We start from the raw sequence: 17929 nt of genomic DNA on the forward strand, positions 1-17929 counted from the left end.
CTTCCTTACAGTCCTGTTTTGACAGCGTCACCTTGATAAATTGTTATGATCTCTCTACCTTAATTAGTCTGTACAGTTTCGGATTACTTATTCGGTTAGACCCTCGGCATGCAACTCTCATACTCTCACGTTATTCCAGGCATTTGGTTTGTCTCCAGCACCACTGTATTTTTAATTTTTTGTAATTATCATTCTGCCTCATTTAATCAGATTATAGGTCATCCCTCCGCTTCTTATTCAGCTGTTGACACTTTACTCACACTGTCTGACACTCTTGGTCACCTGCAGAGACTTATTATTAGACACGTTACTCACACTAGTTGTATGATCTTTTGATTTCTGTGCCTATAAATTCTGTGTCAGTGTGGTCTGCTCTCTCACTTCACCTGACGAAGGGGCTGCGCTCCGAAAGCTTGTGATTTCAAATATATCTGTTGGACTATAAAATCTGCTGGGTGGCACTGTGGCTCAGTGGTTAGCACTGCTGCTTCACAGCATCAGGGACCTGGGTTCAATTCCAGCCTCAGCTCACTGTCTGTGTGGAGTTTGCACATTCTCCCTGTGCCTGTGTGGGTTTCTTCTGGGTGCTTTGATTTCCTCCCACAGTCCAAAGATGTGCAGGCTAGGTGGATTGGTCATGCTAAATTGCCCCTGGTGTTCAGGGATGTGTAGATTAGGTGGCTTATAGGGGAATGGGTCTGGGTGGGATGCTCTGAGGGTTGGCATGAACTTGTTTTCACATTGTAGGGATTCCATGAGATAATCTTGTGTCATGTGACTTTGGACTATGTCCACCCCACTCCAACACCAGCACCTCCACATCAGTTTCTAGGTGGTCTGTTCAGCGCAGCTGACACACTCCAGTTTAGAAGTGGAAAACAACAGTTTTCCTATTATAATTGTCACCTTCTATCACACAGTGTTGTTGGCAGATGTACAAGAAACAGCCACACATAGTCAGGGTCAGTGGGAACAAAGGCATGTCTGAATATAAATTCTAAATTCTAAAACTTAAAAAAAATTCAAACCTTTTTAAATGCATTGTAGTTACATTTTAATCATTAAAAATTTACTACGCAAGATTTTTTTGATTCCTACCCATACCTAAGTATTATTTAATTAATGGAAAAATCACCAGTTGTGCTGATATTTAATATCCCTTGTGACATAATTTCCATTTCTATCCTTCACATCAGTTAAAAACATGATTAGAAATGTTACCAGGTGCCTATCATCACATGAGCAATGTCTTTAAATACGTGTCCAATAGGATAATGCCATTTTCCATCTTTTGTTTGCGTAATTAACAGGAACACAGCCTGCTCAGTCTGTCCTCTGACCTCTTACAGCATTTTAAATTGCTTGAGTCAAAAATAGGTTTGTGTGCGCAAACCTAAGTAAATCAATAATTATTCAGGATCCAACATCAGTCTTGACAGTCAGAGAATTGCTGTCTGCCAACACTGCATTTAAACAACGTGCAAACAAGCAAGATGATACACAAAGAGAAAATTACCCAGGCGCAGTCAATATTGAAAATCTGAGTGGGTCAGCATGCATATTTGTACAAGAATCTGCTTTTTTGTATGACTTACATTGGCAGAAAAAAAATCAGGCATGTTCTTTTGCCGATGTGCCTCCGACTTATTCTAATACTTCACAGACAGTGCAACACATCTGGATAGAGATCCAGGAAAATCTACTCTATTGTTTTAGTGGGACCGAAGGACAATAAGATTATGTCTGCATTTCTACCTAATCTTTCTGCCTGCTGTAATAAAGGTATATTAAACAGAACATAGTTGTAATGTAATTTGTTTGTGGTGCTTTTTGTAGGGCAATTATTTCCATATTTTATTCTGCAAATAATTGATTTTTAATTTTTTCAATTAGACACAGTAGACCCATTATAAACATGCCCATGAGATCCTTGCAGGAAACATTAACTGCAGAAACAGCAATCTATAGTTTATTTGCTCCGTACCTTAGAGGATTGCTGTAGCATGTACCACCAAAATGAGACAATATTTGGTTTAATCTATTCCTAGAACATTCTGAATTAAGATATTTTGCAGATTTGCAGCCATCATTACAGATATGCAGATAAACTATTTAGCAGCTGTCGAATGAAGTTAAAGATGTACATATTTTAAGTTTTAATGTGAAAGAACAGAAATTCACTTTAATTAGAAGTTATGGTACACCACAGTGTTAAAACTAATACTGAGTAAAAATCAAATCTTTAATTGAAAGCAATGTGAATTCAACATCAGAAACCTATTTGTAAAGATCCTGTTTCATTCCACACCACCTTGAACTATTTCAAGGACTTGATATATTGTGAATGGCAGCTTACAAATGTTTAGAAATATGCAATTAAATCGCAAACAAAGGGATTTTGCACAAATGAATTCAACATGTGCACATTAATACAGTACACAGGCTGTATAATTCCAAGGCACAAAGCTGGCTAAAGCTGTCCTTTGAAAGAAAAAACAATTGTGGAGCATATGTGAACACAATATTCCTTTTCATATGTGTGTCTTCATCTTTCTCTGCTTTACCATTAGTTCATTCCCATTTCCCAGTTCAACACCACCGCAGGAGACACAATATCAGTAAAATTTTTAAAATGTATTGGCCTGTATTTTTCATGGGCCAGACAAATCATTATTCCAGCAAAGATAGGAGCTGTACATGAGGACCCTGCAGAATCCTCACAGCTGACTCTAAAAGGAATTGCCGGGGAAATTGAAGATTCTGCTGGGCAATGTAGAAAAGTCTGAGGTCATCCACTTTGGTAGGAGAAATAAATGTGCAGAATATTTCTTAAATGGTAAGAAGTCGGAAAGCGTAGATGTAAAAGGGACCTAGGTGTCTTTGTCGATAGTCACTGAAGGCTAACATGCAGGTGCAATAAGCTATTAGGAAAGCTAATGGATGTAAGCCTTCATTGCAGTTGGTTAGACCACACCTGGAGTGCTGTGTGCAGTTTTCTTTTCTCATTATCTCACAAAAGATATTATTGCCATAGAAGGAGTGCCATGAATGTTGATTAGACTTGTTTCTGGGACAATGGAACTCTCCAGTCAAGAACATCCTTGGGCAAACTTGGTCTGTATTCTCGAAAGTTTCAAAGAATAAGACATGATCCTATCGAAACTTACAAGATACTTAAAGTGATAGACAAGGTGTAAGCAGGTTGGACGTTTCTCCTGACTGGGGAGATGCTTTAGCTACTTTAATACCTTTTAGTAACACAATAGTACACTTATTAATGCACACAAATGACTGGATAAACGATTATTGAACACTTAAACCATGTATAAAAGTCTAATTGTGTATTAATTGTTATTAACTGTAATTATATGATTTTTAAAGATGTCCCTTCACTTTGCTCAGTGTTTCCAAGATGGGTGATCATTTAAATATCTGCTCCTCACTACTTTTCTTTGAATTTGTTCTTTTTTCAGAAAGAAGTCCTATCCTGTTGTGCTTACGACAGACTCCAGAATTTAAGACCTAATATATTTAGAAATAAATTCTATAAACTTCACTTTGCACTTTGGTATTTCCAGTAAGGATGCAGAGCTGCCCTCGTAGAAAAAAGGAAGATCTCAGAATTTAGGAATGATGTATTCCTATATTGAATTCGTGTACAGAGCTAGCACATTTTTGAGTTTTAGATTTATCATAATTAAGGACAATTTCAAACATCTACCTAATATGGGTTAAAAATATTACAATATACAAGCATACTTGGTAGGCGATCATCCTGAATGGTGCCTTAACTCTTGGCCAGAATCTCCAGGTTCACTTCTCATTTCAGGACTTTATGGCCACGCAAGGTGCATTCCACAATATAACTTTTACAGATTGATTATTAGCCTGTAAATCTGTCAGGCGGTAAGGCTGGGAGAGTTTCCTTTCAGCCATACTGCAGAAAGTAATAACAAACATGTAATGCTCCACCAAGCATAACCATGTCCCAATCCAAGAGAGGTCCATGATCACAAATGCCTCCTAAAGGCATGGCATCTGGAGAGAAAGGGATTGCAGTTAATATGTTTCATATTTAAGTCATATTAGATTTCAAAAGTGATATTAGTGCCAAGATACAAAAATGCTACCTCCCATCACCTGTCAGAGTGAAAGCAGATTATGCTAAACAGGAAACAATTGCAGTCAAAAGCCATGCAATCAATGCCTAAGATATGGGTTTGATGTGAAGGTGCCAGTGTTGGATGGGGATGGACACCAGGTTATGGCCCAACAGGTTTATCTGAAATCACAAGCTTTCTGAGTGCTGCTCCTTCATCAGGTGAAGTGAAGCATACAGGCACAGAATTTATAGGCAGAGAGATCAACGGGCTGAGTGACCAAAATATCATACAAATGGTGTGAGTGGAGTGTCGGCAGGCTGAACAACGTGTCTCTGCAGGTGATCAAGAGTTTCAGAAGACGTGAGTAAAGTGTCAACAGCTGAATAACAAGTGAAGGGATGACCTATAATCTGATTAAATGAGGCAGAGAGATAATTACAAAAAAATTAAAATATATGTGTCCATGTTGATGATCTTGCACGTCTTCCAGAGGTTGCTGTGGCAGGCTTTGTGTGGTGTTGTGGTTGGTATCTTTATAAATTGATACCAGACCAACTGCTAGCTAGGTCTATTTACAGCGTCGTAAATATTTTCCTCATATACAGCAAGAAGCAATATTACTTATTTTTGACAGCAATTTTAAAAGACATACGAAATAGATTTCATATCTACGTAAATAGATACATCTACACTTCATCTCATGTGCTTACTGGTATATTTCAAACTAATTTGAAATATAGTAAACTGAAAGTCTTGAATTACTCATTCAAAACAAATTATTGTGTGAAGAAATGTGTAGATGAAAAACAAATCTGGTGTATTGAAATTATTTTGTTGTGCTTTTCATCAGCCTTAAGACTGAATGATAAAACAACATACTATTTTACTTCTCAAGGGAGTTGATTTTGAATTGAATGTAATTTTGATGTCAGCCATAGGACTGTTTGCATTTGCGTCACTTTATAAGAAAAAGGGACTCTAGTCCAGCAATACAACAACAAAAATAACTTATTTTTGTGTTGCACCTTTAAAGTAACTAAACTTCCCAATGTGGTTGGGGAGCATTATGAAACAAATATGATACTGAGCCCATTAGAAAAGTTCAGGTCAGATGGTCCAAGTTTGGGCAAAGTAGTAGGTTTTATGAAGTGTTTTAAAGGAGGAAAGTGAGGTACAGAAGTGGAGAGTGTACAGGTATTCTAGATATTAGAGCTGAGACAATTGAAGGTGTGGAAATCAGCAATTAAATCTGGGAATGCTTGAGAGGCCAGAGTTAGAGCAGTGCAGATATCTTGAAGGATTAAGGAGCTGAAGAAGATTATACAGATAGGAAAAGATGAGACCATGGTGCAATTTGGCAACAAGGATGCAAATTGTAAAATCAAGATATGACTTGACCAGAAGATAAGTAATTTGGATTGTAAATATCATGAGTGTAGTGATTGAAATAAGGTTAGCCAGGTGGATCTTATTGACTATGCAATCCTTGATTAGGGCTGTTAACCTGGGCCAATCAGGGAGTCCTGGCTGACTGATATAAACAGGAGCATCAGAGGGTCTCCTTATTCTAGGGACTGGCTCTGAGCTGGCTATCCAGACCCTATGTACTGTGCACATGTAAATAAACGGTGACTTGGAGTTATTTCAATGAGCTAGTCATAATTTAACAATAAGTAGGTCCTGAAATTCCTCAAATATTCTGCCAGTCTCTGTCATTTCCCAGAGTTTCTTTCATGGCTTGTAAGGAGTGGAACTTCCATCAACCTTTTCAAAGTAGGCTGAGAGTGGTAGCTGATATTTCCAGAGTGATAAGGCATTCAGAATCTGTTCCAAATAGGGGCAGTTCCATGTTTGGGAGAGAGGATCCTAATCAAGTTTTCCAAATGCAGTATTTTGTTGTTTGTTTAAAACAAAAATAGCAAAGATCCTAAAATCAGTGTTCCTCCTTCATAAACTCCACCCTCACCGCTGCTCCTTGCTCACAACTTGCTGTTGCAACAAATTGTTTCTCAGAAGTAGAGGCACAGGCTCTAGAAGTAACTCTTTCTGGAAGGCAGTTCGGTACAGCACACACACACACACACACACACACATATATATTTATGGACTACAAAACTATTGGGGCATAGTTGAAAGAATTTCTCGTGATTTTTTTTTGAAATATCAGTTTAAAAGGTCAAAGAGAAGATGGTTTACCTAAAGATTACAACGGTCGTTTGTATAAAGAATGTCCAGCAAAGCTTTTATGAAAAGATAAAAGATAGATTTATGGCTTAATTAGTGGAAAAACCTTTAGATCTGTGCTGACAGTTGTCTAGCAGCAGCCTATGAACCAAAGTTACTTTGTTCAGTAAACATCTAAATGTGACAGTTGGAAGAAAGCTGGCAGGAAGGAAAACATCCCCTTTCTCGCTTTTTCTTTCTCTTGCTGTAAGTAAAAGATGAGCCCTTAAAAGAAAGCCAGCTGAGGTGATATTTCTCACTGAATTATTTTCTGGGAATCCACAAAAGATCCAGAAATAAGTAATTCTTGCCTCTTCACGGACTCTGAAAGCTACATTGTTAACTCAATCCAAGGGCATGTGTCTCGCTGAACCTTCCCTGGAACTGAGAATCTTCTAGTGGCCTCTGTGACTGAAAACAACTTGATCTCGTCAACAGAAAAACAAAGGAACTACTAGAAGTCAACTCATTCTTACCTTTCAGTTTGGAATCTTGATGCAGTAATTTTTTTCTTTTTTTTTCCCGTGCCCATAATGTCCCTGCAGAGCAGTGTTGATTTGTCTTGTCTGTGTATGAATGCATGTGTGAGAGATTAAGGGGAATATAGTTTAATTCTGCGTAGTAGTTTGGTTAAAAAAACAATTTTGGAATTATGGTAGTTATGTGTCATTTTTGGGCATTTTCTTTGGTTTTATACCAACATACCGAATTGTAAATACTTCAAAATGTTTTAAATAAATGTAGTTGTTTATTGCTTAATGCAATAACCCTTTAAAAAAAAGTGTGCTGAACATAAGTACTGTCCCAAAAAAATGTCTTTAGACGAGTTTTCCTTTGTTATTTGTAGTGAAACCACAGATATGCTGTTTATACTCAGGTATGTATGTTACGACAGACAACAGAGCCATTCTTTTTGTAGTAACTTGCAGTGCACCAGGAATAGAAATCTACCTCAATGGCAGCCAACGTACTTAGGAAAGCTGGCTAATCCACATAAAATCTCCTTCATCATGAGGCAATTGCCTTCAGCCTCTAACTACCTGAACTCGAAAATAACAACTCGTAAAAGGTTGAATTGGACAGGAGAGGCAACATTGATTGTTACTGACACTAATCTATACCATTACGTAGCAAAAGATTAAGATCATTAAATAAAATAAGAACATGGGGTGAATAGATCGGGTGAATAGGAAGGCACTTTGCCATTAGTTGAGGAGTTAATGACCAGGAGGCACTGATTTATGATAGGAGTTAGAAGGCTAAAGGGGGATTTGAGGAGGTTTGTTTTCACTCAGAGGGTGGCGGAAGTGTAGAACTCATTGCCTGAAAAGGTGGTCAGAAACTCACAAAATATTTAAGCAGTGTTTAGATATTCATTGGCATTGCCAAAGGCTCCATGGCTATTGGGCAAAAGCTGGAAAAAGGGATTATTGTTGTTCAATCTTTGCTGACCAAAATGGACTCAATGGGCCCAATGGCCTGCTTCTGTGCTGCAAACATTTATGAGTCAATGCACATTCAAAGGGGATATAAACCAGTTAGTGCATAATTTAAGGAATAATGAACTTTAAATAATCATGAGATTAAGAACATTTAGCAGGAAATAAGGCACTCACACAAAGTTACATGGTTGACAAAATCAAAATAGAATGACTTGGCAGTGATTATTACCCATTCACTGCATTTAGTCAAGGCAAAGCTGTTATGAATGAAACAAACAATATACCTGGATTAATTCCCTGCATTTTTGAATAAGGAGCTGTAAATTTTCTTGCCTTAAATAGATCAGTAATGAGGTCACATCTGGAACGTTGGAAGCAGTGCCAGACACCTTTCCTGTTGAAAAGTATCTGATGAACTGCAGAGAGTGTTTAGCAAAACATGGGAGGATAATTGTGGAATTTAATACTCAATGGTAACAGAAAACGTACAGTGAACAACTTTGTTCACTTAAGAAATGAGTGCACCACTGCTGAATACTTGACAAAGAAAATAATCTAAAAGAGCAGAAGCTTATTCTTTGAAAACAGTTTAGAGAAAGCTATCTGTACAGTTACTGCCACAAATTCTCTACAAATGCAAGGCAAGTCATTTAAATACTGAGGCCACACTTCAAAATGGTGGCAGAAAATCAATTGATAGTATAAATTACAAGCACTTACGAAAGTGTAAGGGCTAACTTTTGGTTTAAATAAATTTCTTTCTGTACAGTAATAACTTATAATTCACATGCTTCTTCAATCTTCCTATTTTGTATTCTTTGATGTAATTTTTCCTGGTTTTCTCTCCACTTGCCTTTAAAATTGTGATATTTTTTCCTCAAGAAGTACCTATTCACAGTTGTTGGCAATCCTCAGCAACCACCCAAGTGGCCATTATTTACATGTGACCAACATTCTAAAGAGGCAAGTTTACAGATTGCATAAATCGTAGAAAAAAGAGCCTCATCTGCCAGGGTTGCTGATCAGAATGTTGGAGTGTACATTCCATGAATTTTTAGTTAGTCAATTTCCCAACAGATGCCACCAAGCAAACAGTGCTTCCTGCCACAAGCACACATTTGGAAATGGCAACATGTTATTCAGGGCTTCCAACACAAACCTATTCCCTGCCCTGATGTGTATCCATACCAGCAAACATTGCAATAAGGATCACTCAGCTTCAGCTAAGTTAGGTACTCTGTGATTATTTATTTTCCTACATTACCTCAAGTTTTTGAAATCAACTATATTTTTACAGGTTTTACACAGGCAGGGACTGAAAACTCAGCAATGAAAACCTGGTGCTATCACTGCAGGTCAACTTACTGTCAAGCTTTTTTGCAAATATGAACCGATGAGAATATTTAGTACAACAAACACGGGTAGGGCTTATACAATTAACGGTAGGTCCTCGGGTAGTGTTGTAGAACAGAGGGACGTGGGGTGCAGGTACATAATTCATCACATATGGACAGGTGGTTAAAAAGGCGTTTGGCACGCTTGCCTTCATTGCTCAGTCCTTTGAGTGTAGGAGTTGGGAAGTCATGCTGAAGTTGTACAGGAAATTAGTGAGGCCTCTTCTGGAATACTGTGTCCAGTTCTGGTTGCCCAGTTATAGGAAGGTTAATTTCCAGCTGTAGAGGGTTCAGAAGAGATTTACCAGGATGTTGCCGGGTATAGAAGATTTGAGTTACAAAGAAAGGCTGGATAGGCTGGCACATTTTTCACTGGAGCGTAGGAGGTTGAGAGGCGACCCAATAGAAGTTTATAAAATAATGAGAGGTACAGATAGAGTTAATGGTAGTTGTCTATTCCCTAGGATGAGGGATTTTAAAACTAGGGGACACATTTTAAGGCGAGAGGAGAGAGATTAAAAAAGACATTAGAGGCAAGTTTTTTACACAGAGGGTGGTTCGCTTGTGGAATGCACTTCCTGAGGAAGTGGTGGATGCAGGTACAATTACAATGTTTAAAAGACATTTGGATGGATATATGAATAGGAAGGTTTGGAGGTATATGCGCCAGGGGCAGGAAGGTGAGACTAGTTTAGTTTGGGATTATGTTTTGCATGGACTGGTTGGACAAAAGGGTCTGTTTCTGTGCTGCATGACTCTATGCCTCTATACTGCAGAGCTTCACAATCCTGGCATGGAGCCTTAACCGCAGGAAGCAGCTATCTGCAATTCACATGTATGGGCCAATGTAGCCTTCAGAAGTTTCTATCCCTTAATAATGAACGTAGATTCATAAAGTACACTATGTGGTTGTGTTTTAGTTTATAAAAGGATACATCTCTTCTATGTCTAAAGTTATTAAAACTGTAGAATATAAATTGCCAACACTGTTCCAGCATTAAACACTTAAAATTGCGACTACATTTAGTGTGAAACAAATGCATGCATATTGTTTGTGTCTGTAAACACAAGATGTATTGACAGTTTATTACTGAGTTATGGAAAACGTGTGCATGTCTAAGGGAGAAAATGCAGGCACCTATAACGTATTCATAAAATGAAGGCATTATTCTAGCAACAATATTCATTTATACAGCTCATTTAAAGTGGTAAAATATCCTGACATGCTGCATAAAAGTTTTATCAAAGTAAAGTCCATTTTCAAACTGAGGACAACGTCCATTTGTAGCATTACCACCATAATAATTGGCATGGATTCAGAATAATCCTAACAGTCAAAATGCAGCATTCATGAGACAATCAGCAGATTGTACTCTAATTTGCATTTCTGATTTTTTAAAAAATATAATTACATTTTGTATTATAAAAAACAACTGTGCAAGTCTGGAACTCTCTGACGACAACAGAGGCAGGTCAATGAATATTTTTAAGGTGAAGGTAGATAGATTCTTGTTAGGCAAGGGAATCAAAGATTATCAGAGTGAGTTTGAAGTCTGAATTTCAAAACATAAAAAAATCCACCTTGGTCTCATTGAATGGCAGACTTGAGGTACTGTCCAAGCAAAATCTATAGCATCTTGGTTTCGAATATCCCTCATTTTGCATCAAGCCAGGGGATGAACCTTGGTTCAATGTCAACAAAACACCAGAATATCTAAAAATCAAATGTCAACCTGATGAAGGCACAGCATAAGACTACATGCAAGTTAAACAGCAGAAGTTGGATGTAATAGACAGAGGCTATGAGATTCCACTACCTTTGGATCAGATCAAAGCTTTGCATTGAGTGGTGGTGGTGGATATTTAAAACTTATCAAAAAAGAGGAGCCTCCACAAATCCCCCCAATCCTCAATGCTGGGGGAGCCCAAAACATAAGTGCATTAGCAACTATCTTCAACCAAAAGGGTCAGGTGGATGTTCCAGTTAGGCGTCATCTTCAGGTTCTCCCCAACAAAGAGGCCAGTCTTCAGCCAATTGATTTCACTCCAAATGATATGAAGATACTGGATGTGTCTTGGTATTGAAGGCTCCATAACTATTCACTTTCCTAGCTCCAACACTGACATCTACCCAACAAAGTGGAAAATTGCCCAGGTATTTCCTCTCCACGAAACATCAGACAACACTAGTTTGATCAAAGCCTACAATACAGGTTGCAACATGATGGATGGTGTCATCAACAGAGCTATCAAGAGGTCTTTACACATTGGTAACTTGCTCACTGATCTTATCAGAGCCTTGGTGTAAGCACGGAGAAAAGAGCTGAAAATCAGAACTTAGGTGAGGCCATGAAATCAAGGTAGCAATTGATCCAGTATGATAGCAAGGAACCTGAGCAAAATTGAAAAGTTATCAGGAATCCAGAAAAACCCTTTCAATAGTTATGCTCAACACAAAGGAAGATTCTCGTAGTTGTTTGAGACTAATAATCTTCAGTCCTGGAGCATCACTGCAGTACCTCAGGATAGTGTCCAAGGCCCAACCATTTGCAACTGCTTCATCAATGACTTTCTTTTCATTGAATTCCTTCCCGTCAACACCATAGAGGTTAGCACTGATCAGAAACTGAACTGGACTAAATAAGTATTGTGTCCATAGGAGCTGGACAGAGGCTAGCAACGCTGCAGTGAATAACTCACCTCCTGTCTCTCCAATGCCTCCATCCGGGAGTGTGATAGAATACTCCTCATTTGCCTAGATGAGTGCAGCCCCCTCACTCAAGAAACTCTATGGCTCTGTGGTACAGACTCAATGGCCTATCTGAACAGTTAGCATTCGGAGGACACTACCTCTTGGGACATCTTGAAGCATCATTGTCTCGGTGTCATTTGGAGATAGCAGCAATATCTGTAGATTCATTTCTCTGCCATGCTCACCATTGCTGTGGCACCAACTTGCCTGGATCTTGTGCCTCTTGTTCACAGCCTGTGCCTGCTCCTCCATCTTTCAGCTGCACGCAGGCTAGAGGACATTCTGTAACTTGACACTTAATTCAATGAGGTATGTTTTTAATGATATGCAAATAGACTTCACTGCACCTCCAGTCAAACTGGTTAGAGAATTTGACCGCAAACATTTAATTTCCATGAAGTATCTGAATTTTGGGCTCTCACCCAATTAAGTTCCTCCAATCACTATTGGATTCTGCCCATGAGTCCAACTAAGACTGATTGGCAGCATGGTGACTCAGTGGTTAGCACTGCTGCCTCACAGCACCAGGGACCTGGGTCTGATTCCAGCCTCAGGTAACAGTCAGTGTGGAATTTGCATGTTATCTCTATGTCTGCATGGGTTTCTGCTAGGTGCTCTGGTTTCCTCCTGCAAGCCAAAGATGTGCAGGTTAGGTGGATTGGCTGTGCTAAAATGCCTTGTGGTGTCTAGGGATGTGCAGGCTACGTGGATTAGCCATGGGAAATGTGGGGACAGGGTAGGGGGCTAGGTCTGGGAGGGATACTCTTCGGAAGGTTGGTGCAGGCTCAGTGGGCTGAGTGGCCTCTGTTTGCACTGTGGAGATTCTGTGATGAGGTTCCACTATTAGGGGACATATTACTCAGATCAGTCCCTTCTTGCCTCTGACTTAATCATAGGAGACTCATCTGCCATTGGGAGACTAACACACAACCTCTCCCATCATTGTGGGCCTAATTGCCAGGGTTTTCACCAAGAAGGGCAGAGTTAAATTCTGCCCATTAGGTCAAAGAACCAAAAACTCAGCAGGAGAATAAATTTTAAGGAGCGTCTTAAAGCAGGTTTGGGGAGTGAATTCCTGAGTTTAGCGCAAAGGTAGCTAAAAGTATAACCATCATTTATGGAGTGATTAGTTGAGGGGATACACAGGATGTCTGTGTGAAGTGAAAAATTGCAGCTCCTCTTTCTATATTGAAGTGATTACTTCATCCACATCTGGTGTACCATAGATTTTCCCACCTGGAGTGATAAATTGTTACAGCTAATGATCAGGATAGTTCTTAGGGTATCAATATTTATTTTCAAAACAGCTTTTCTCACTTATAAGTGAGCAAAGATGAAAGCTGAAAAGTTAAAAACTTTTTTTCGAGGTAAAGCATGTTACATGCTGAACAACATTAGAATAAAATCAATCCAAGATGATAACTGCACACCATGTTATAGATTTATGATAAACAGACTAAAAAGGCCTCTTGCTGACTGAATGCATAAAATTATTTTTTTAAAATGTCAATTTTGAAATTGGCAGTTTGCTGCTTGTGGGATCACAGTAACATTTGGTTGTGTTAATTCTGGAAATGGTTATGAAAAACACTTTTGTTTCAGGAAGAAGTAAAACAAAATGAAAGCATGCAGCAGCTGCATCATCCTCTCTCACTTTGGAAATAGCTGATTATAACCTGCTACCACAAAAACATTTTGTGTTCAAAAATAAGTGTTCTAAATGTGACATATGATTGTTGTATTTAGCAAGTCTTGTTTTAATGCAATAATAGATAGGGTGTATTTATTTCAAATACAATAGCCACATTGCCGCTACTCAATCATAAATAGCTCTATATTCAGAGTGGATAAAACAAGCAAAGTGCCTTCTTAGAGCTTGCTCATAATCACAAGAGTTAAGGTCCCATATTAATAAATGGCATTAAACATTTCACTTACCAACATAACCTGCAGCAAATCTTTTCAAAAATGCCTGTATACAATCTAAATCCCACAGCATGATAATTGTTTTCACACAGATTTGCATAAAATGATTTACAATTGTGTTAACACAGCTTTTTCAGTGCAGGAATGAGAATGCAGTGGAAGGCTTTTGCTTGCCTGTGGGAATGGCATTGTTTAGGGATTACTTGACTGTCTAACAGCAATGGCCTCTCATTTCTCCTCAAACATGTACACTCACCAATAATTATATTCATCATAAGTAAATTATTCACAATTAAGCCAGTTCACTCTTGACCTTCAAGTTCATGAAAATGAAAATGGCTTTTTTGTGTTTTCATTTAAAAAATGCTAAATATTGCCCTTTTTTTTAAAAAGAAATGAAAATCCTTGTGTTAAAATGTTCCATTATAAACATTAAAAATCCTGTGAACCTGTAGGCAGTTATGAATTATTAACTACTCTCATGTTTTAGGATTTTAAAGTAGCTTGGACTAGAAGAGAGTTCTGGTTTAAATCATAACATCCTCAGCCTCAAGCTTGAGTGCATTTCACGGGCAATTTTTAAAAATTTACTTGAAGGAAACAAGTTGGAGCTGCTGAAACTGTGGAGAGATAGGGTAGCTTATTGAGTGTCAAATAGGTTATCCATATCAGTCTGGGGCAAAACAGGCATTAGGATTACATCCCAACATATTTCATGTAAATTTGGCATGGGGTCGCCTGGGGTTGTCTGGCTGTAACCACTCCAGAGACTGGTAACAAGTTTGATTGACAGCTCAGCTGGCCAATCCTCAGATCATGAGAACTGTGAGAGAGACAGTCAGAAATCATGCTATGCCCTTTCTGTTCAACAAAGCTATAGAGAAGTATTTGGTCAATATCCAGTTTCAACCAATGGGGCAGCCTGTAGGTAGGCAGCTGCCTCATGTTTAGAGTTACCACACCCATATAATTTTTAGAATGACCATAATTTTTATAATGAGTGCAGTTGCCAGTGGACAAGGACAGGAAACCATGCTTCCTTGCTTTCTGTGCAATGTCAGCTGTGGTGTAAATGTCACTTGACAAATAATGCAAAGCCCAAGCTTGTGTCCTGGGGATATGAGTTTGAATCTGACCTTGGCAGCTGGTAGAATTTTAATTCAATAAAAATCTGGAATTAAAAATGCTTGTCTAAAGACAGCCATTTAAAAAAAAATCTGGTTCACTAATGTCCTTAGTTTAAGGAAGGAAAACTGCTGCCCTTACCTGATCTGGCCTACATGTGACTCTGGACCCACAGCAATGTGGTGGACTCTTAACAGTTTGTTGGGCAATTAATGCCCTCATCTCATGCAAAAATAAAAAACGTGTAAACAAACAGAAGTATGGTAAGAAGTAACAAAACAGTACACTGTTCATTCATTTAGTTTAGACAATAGACCAGTCTATTTGGACAGAACATTGGCTCAGTGGTTGGCGCTGCTGCCTCACAGCAGCAGTCCTTGGGTGCCTGTCTCTGTGGAGTTTGTGCACAGTCTCCCTGTATCTGCATTGGTTTCTAGGGAGTGCTCTGGTTTCCTTCCACAGTCCAAAGATGTGCAGGTTAGGTGGATTGGCCATGCTAAATTGCCCTTAGTATCCAGTGATGTGCAGGCCTGGTGGATTAGTTATGGTAAATGTGGGGTTACAGGGACAGGGGTTGGTTGGGTCTGGGTGGGATGCTCTTTGGAGGTTTGGTGCAGACTCAATGGGCTGAACGGTATCTTTCCACACTGTAAGGATTCTATGATTGTATTTATCATTGATCTTGTTTTAGTGATATGTCAGATCTTGGAAAGTTGAAACATTGGACATGATAGGGTTCCAGTCTCCAGTTCACATGTGACAAGTGTTTAATTGTTACACCACTCCCTCACCATGGACTATGTTATTAAATAATCAGTGATAGGGGGTGAATTTTAAAGGGGAGGTATTTCTCACCACTCTGGTAAAAAAAAAGTGCCTGGCACCTCACCAACCTTAAAATGGGATACACCACAGGGATAATATACTGAGGGTGGCCTAATCAAACTGAAAATGGGACTTCCAACTCCCTCAATCTGATTGCCTCACAGCTAAATTGTTCCAGTAGCACCTGTACAACCACTGTAGCACAGTGGTGGCCATTGCCGGTGCTACAAGAAATCCCAACTGGAAGGAAGATGGATATCAAACTTAATGAGAAAGCCAGAGATTTTAGTCAGGGACGGATCAGAGGTGATAGCAAAAAGAAAGGAGGTCCTTAGAAAATTGTGTTTTAGAGGATGGGTTGGAGGCACAAAGGAGGGGATACTATTTTCCTACAGGGTGCCCCCAATAGGCAAAGGGGAACCTCTGTTCGTTCTCAAAATTTTAGCAGAAGCTGTTAGGGTTGCAGGCTTGCCACCTATATTCTACCTTCCCCCACCCAATGTATCATAGCTTCAAAGGAGAATGTGTTCCTTAAGTAGCCTTTAACTGAATGTAATGTCACAATTGGCTTAAGGGTGTGCAGACTGTCTGACATCTTACCTGATATGTGGAAATAGGGGCAACTCAGGGATAGGGAGAAGCCAATGGGCAGGCCATCCACTTTATTTTCTGTATATCCCCAGGAAGTTATAAAATTCCCCCAGAGGTGAACTCACAATCAAGGGGGATACAAAGTCTTTTGCAAGGGTGATTAATAATGTTGACCTAAGATTTGTAATATTTGTAATAATTTACCAAGGGACAACCATTAATTGTGCTAAACCATTGGCCAAATTGTTGCTGCTAGGAAGCTAATCAACAAAGGTAATGTTATTTAAAAATAAGATTTCAACTTCTTGATATTGGAGAAATGAGAAAATTGATCTATACAAGAGACTTATAACAAAAAACAAAGAACTGCAGATGCTGAAAATCTGAAACAAAAACAGAAATAACTGGAGAATCTCGGCAGGTCTGGCGGCATTCGTGGAGAGAAAGCAGAGTTAACATTTCGTTTCCACTGACACTTCTTCAGAAATGATTGTAGTTTGAAAAAGGTTGGTATTTATGCTGGAGAGGTCAGTAGTTGGGTAGACAAAGGAATTGATAACGGTGAGCCGGTGAGGAAGAAAAGCTGTTAACGGGGACAACTGGCGCATAAAAATGGATTGACTATGGTGAAAGCAGCCCATGTGATAACAAGGACTGGTGCGTGGATGATGGGGGAAGGAACAGAAGATGTTCTGACCTTAAAGACTTATAGCAGCTGACAGTAAGTATTGAAACTAGAACAAAGGAGGGCATAAAACTGAGGCTTGTGCATTTGTTCTATATAAAATTAAGAGATGCATTTCTTGGTACCTAAAAAAGCGCAATTGGAGGGGCACTAACAGCTTTAAAAAAGAGTGAGGTTCTTTGTTTAGAAATCCATGGTATTGCAACAAATTCATCACTCCTTTAAGACTGGTGGTTTGACGGAAGCAGAGAGTAAAAGTGGTTAGCGTTAGAAAAACACTGCTACCTCGCCCCAGGAGTATTATATAGACAGAAAAATCTTTCTCACTGTATTTCAATTTCCGGAGTACACAGACAGCACATTAAATATAAGACAACAAGATGCAGGGCTGGATGAACACAGCAGGCCAAACAGCATCATAGGAGCAGAGAGGCTGACGTTTCGGGCCTAGACCCTTCATCAGAAAAGGGGGAGGGGAAGGGGGTTTTGAAATAAATAGGGAGAGAGTGGGAGGCGGATAGAAGATGGATAGAGGAGAGGATAGGTGGAGAGGAAACAAACAGGTCGAAGAGGTGGGGATGGGGCCAGTAAAGGGGAGTGTAGGTGGGGAGATGGAAGGGGATAGGTCAGTCCAGGGAGGACGGACAGGTCAAGGGGGCGGGACGAGGTTGGTCGGTAGGAGATGGAGGTGCGGCTTGAGGTGGGAGGAGGGGATAAGTGGGAGGAAGAACAGGTTAGGGAGGCAGGGACGAGCTGGACTGGTTTTGGGATGTGGTAGGGGGAGGGGAGATTTTGAAACTTGTGAAATCCACATTGATACCATTGGGCTGCAGGGTTCCCAAGCGGAATATGAGTTGCTGTTC

This window comes from Rhincodon typus, chromosome 20, assembly GCF_021869965.1.
Source record: "Rhincodon typus isolate 14 chromosome 20, sRhiTyp1.1, whole genome shotgun sequence".
In the NCBI taxonomy this organism is placed as follows: Eukaryota; Metazoa; Chordata; class Chondrichthyes; order Orectolobiformes; family Rhincodontidae; genus Rhincodon; species Rhincodon typus.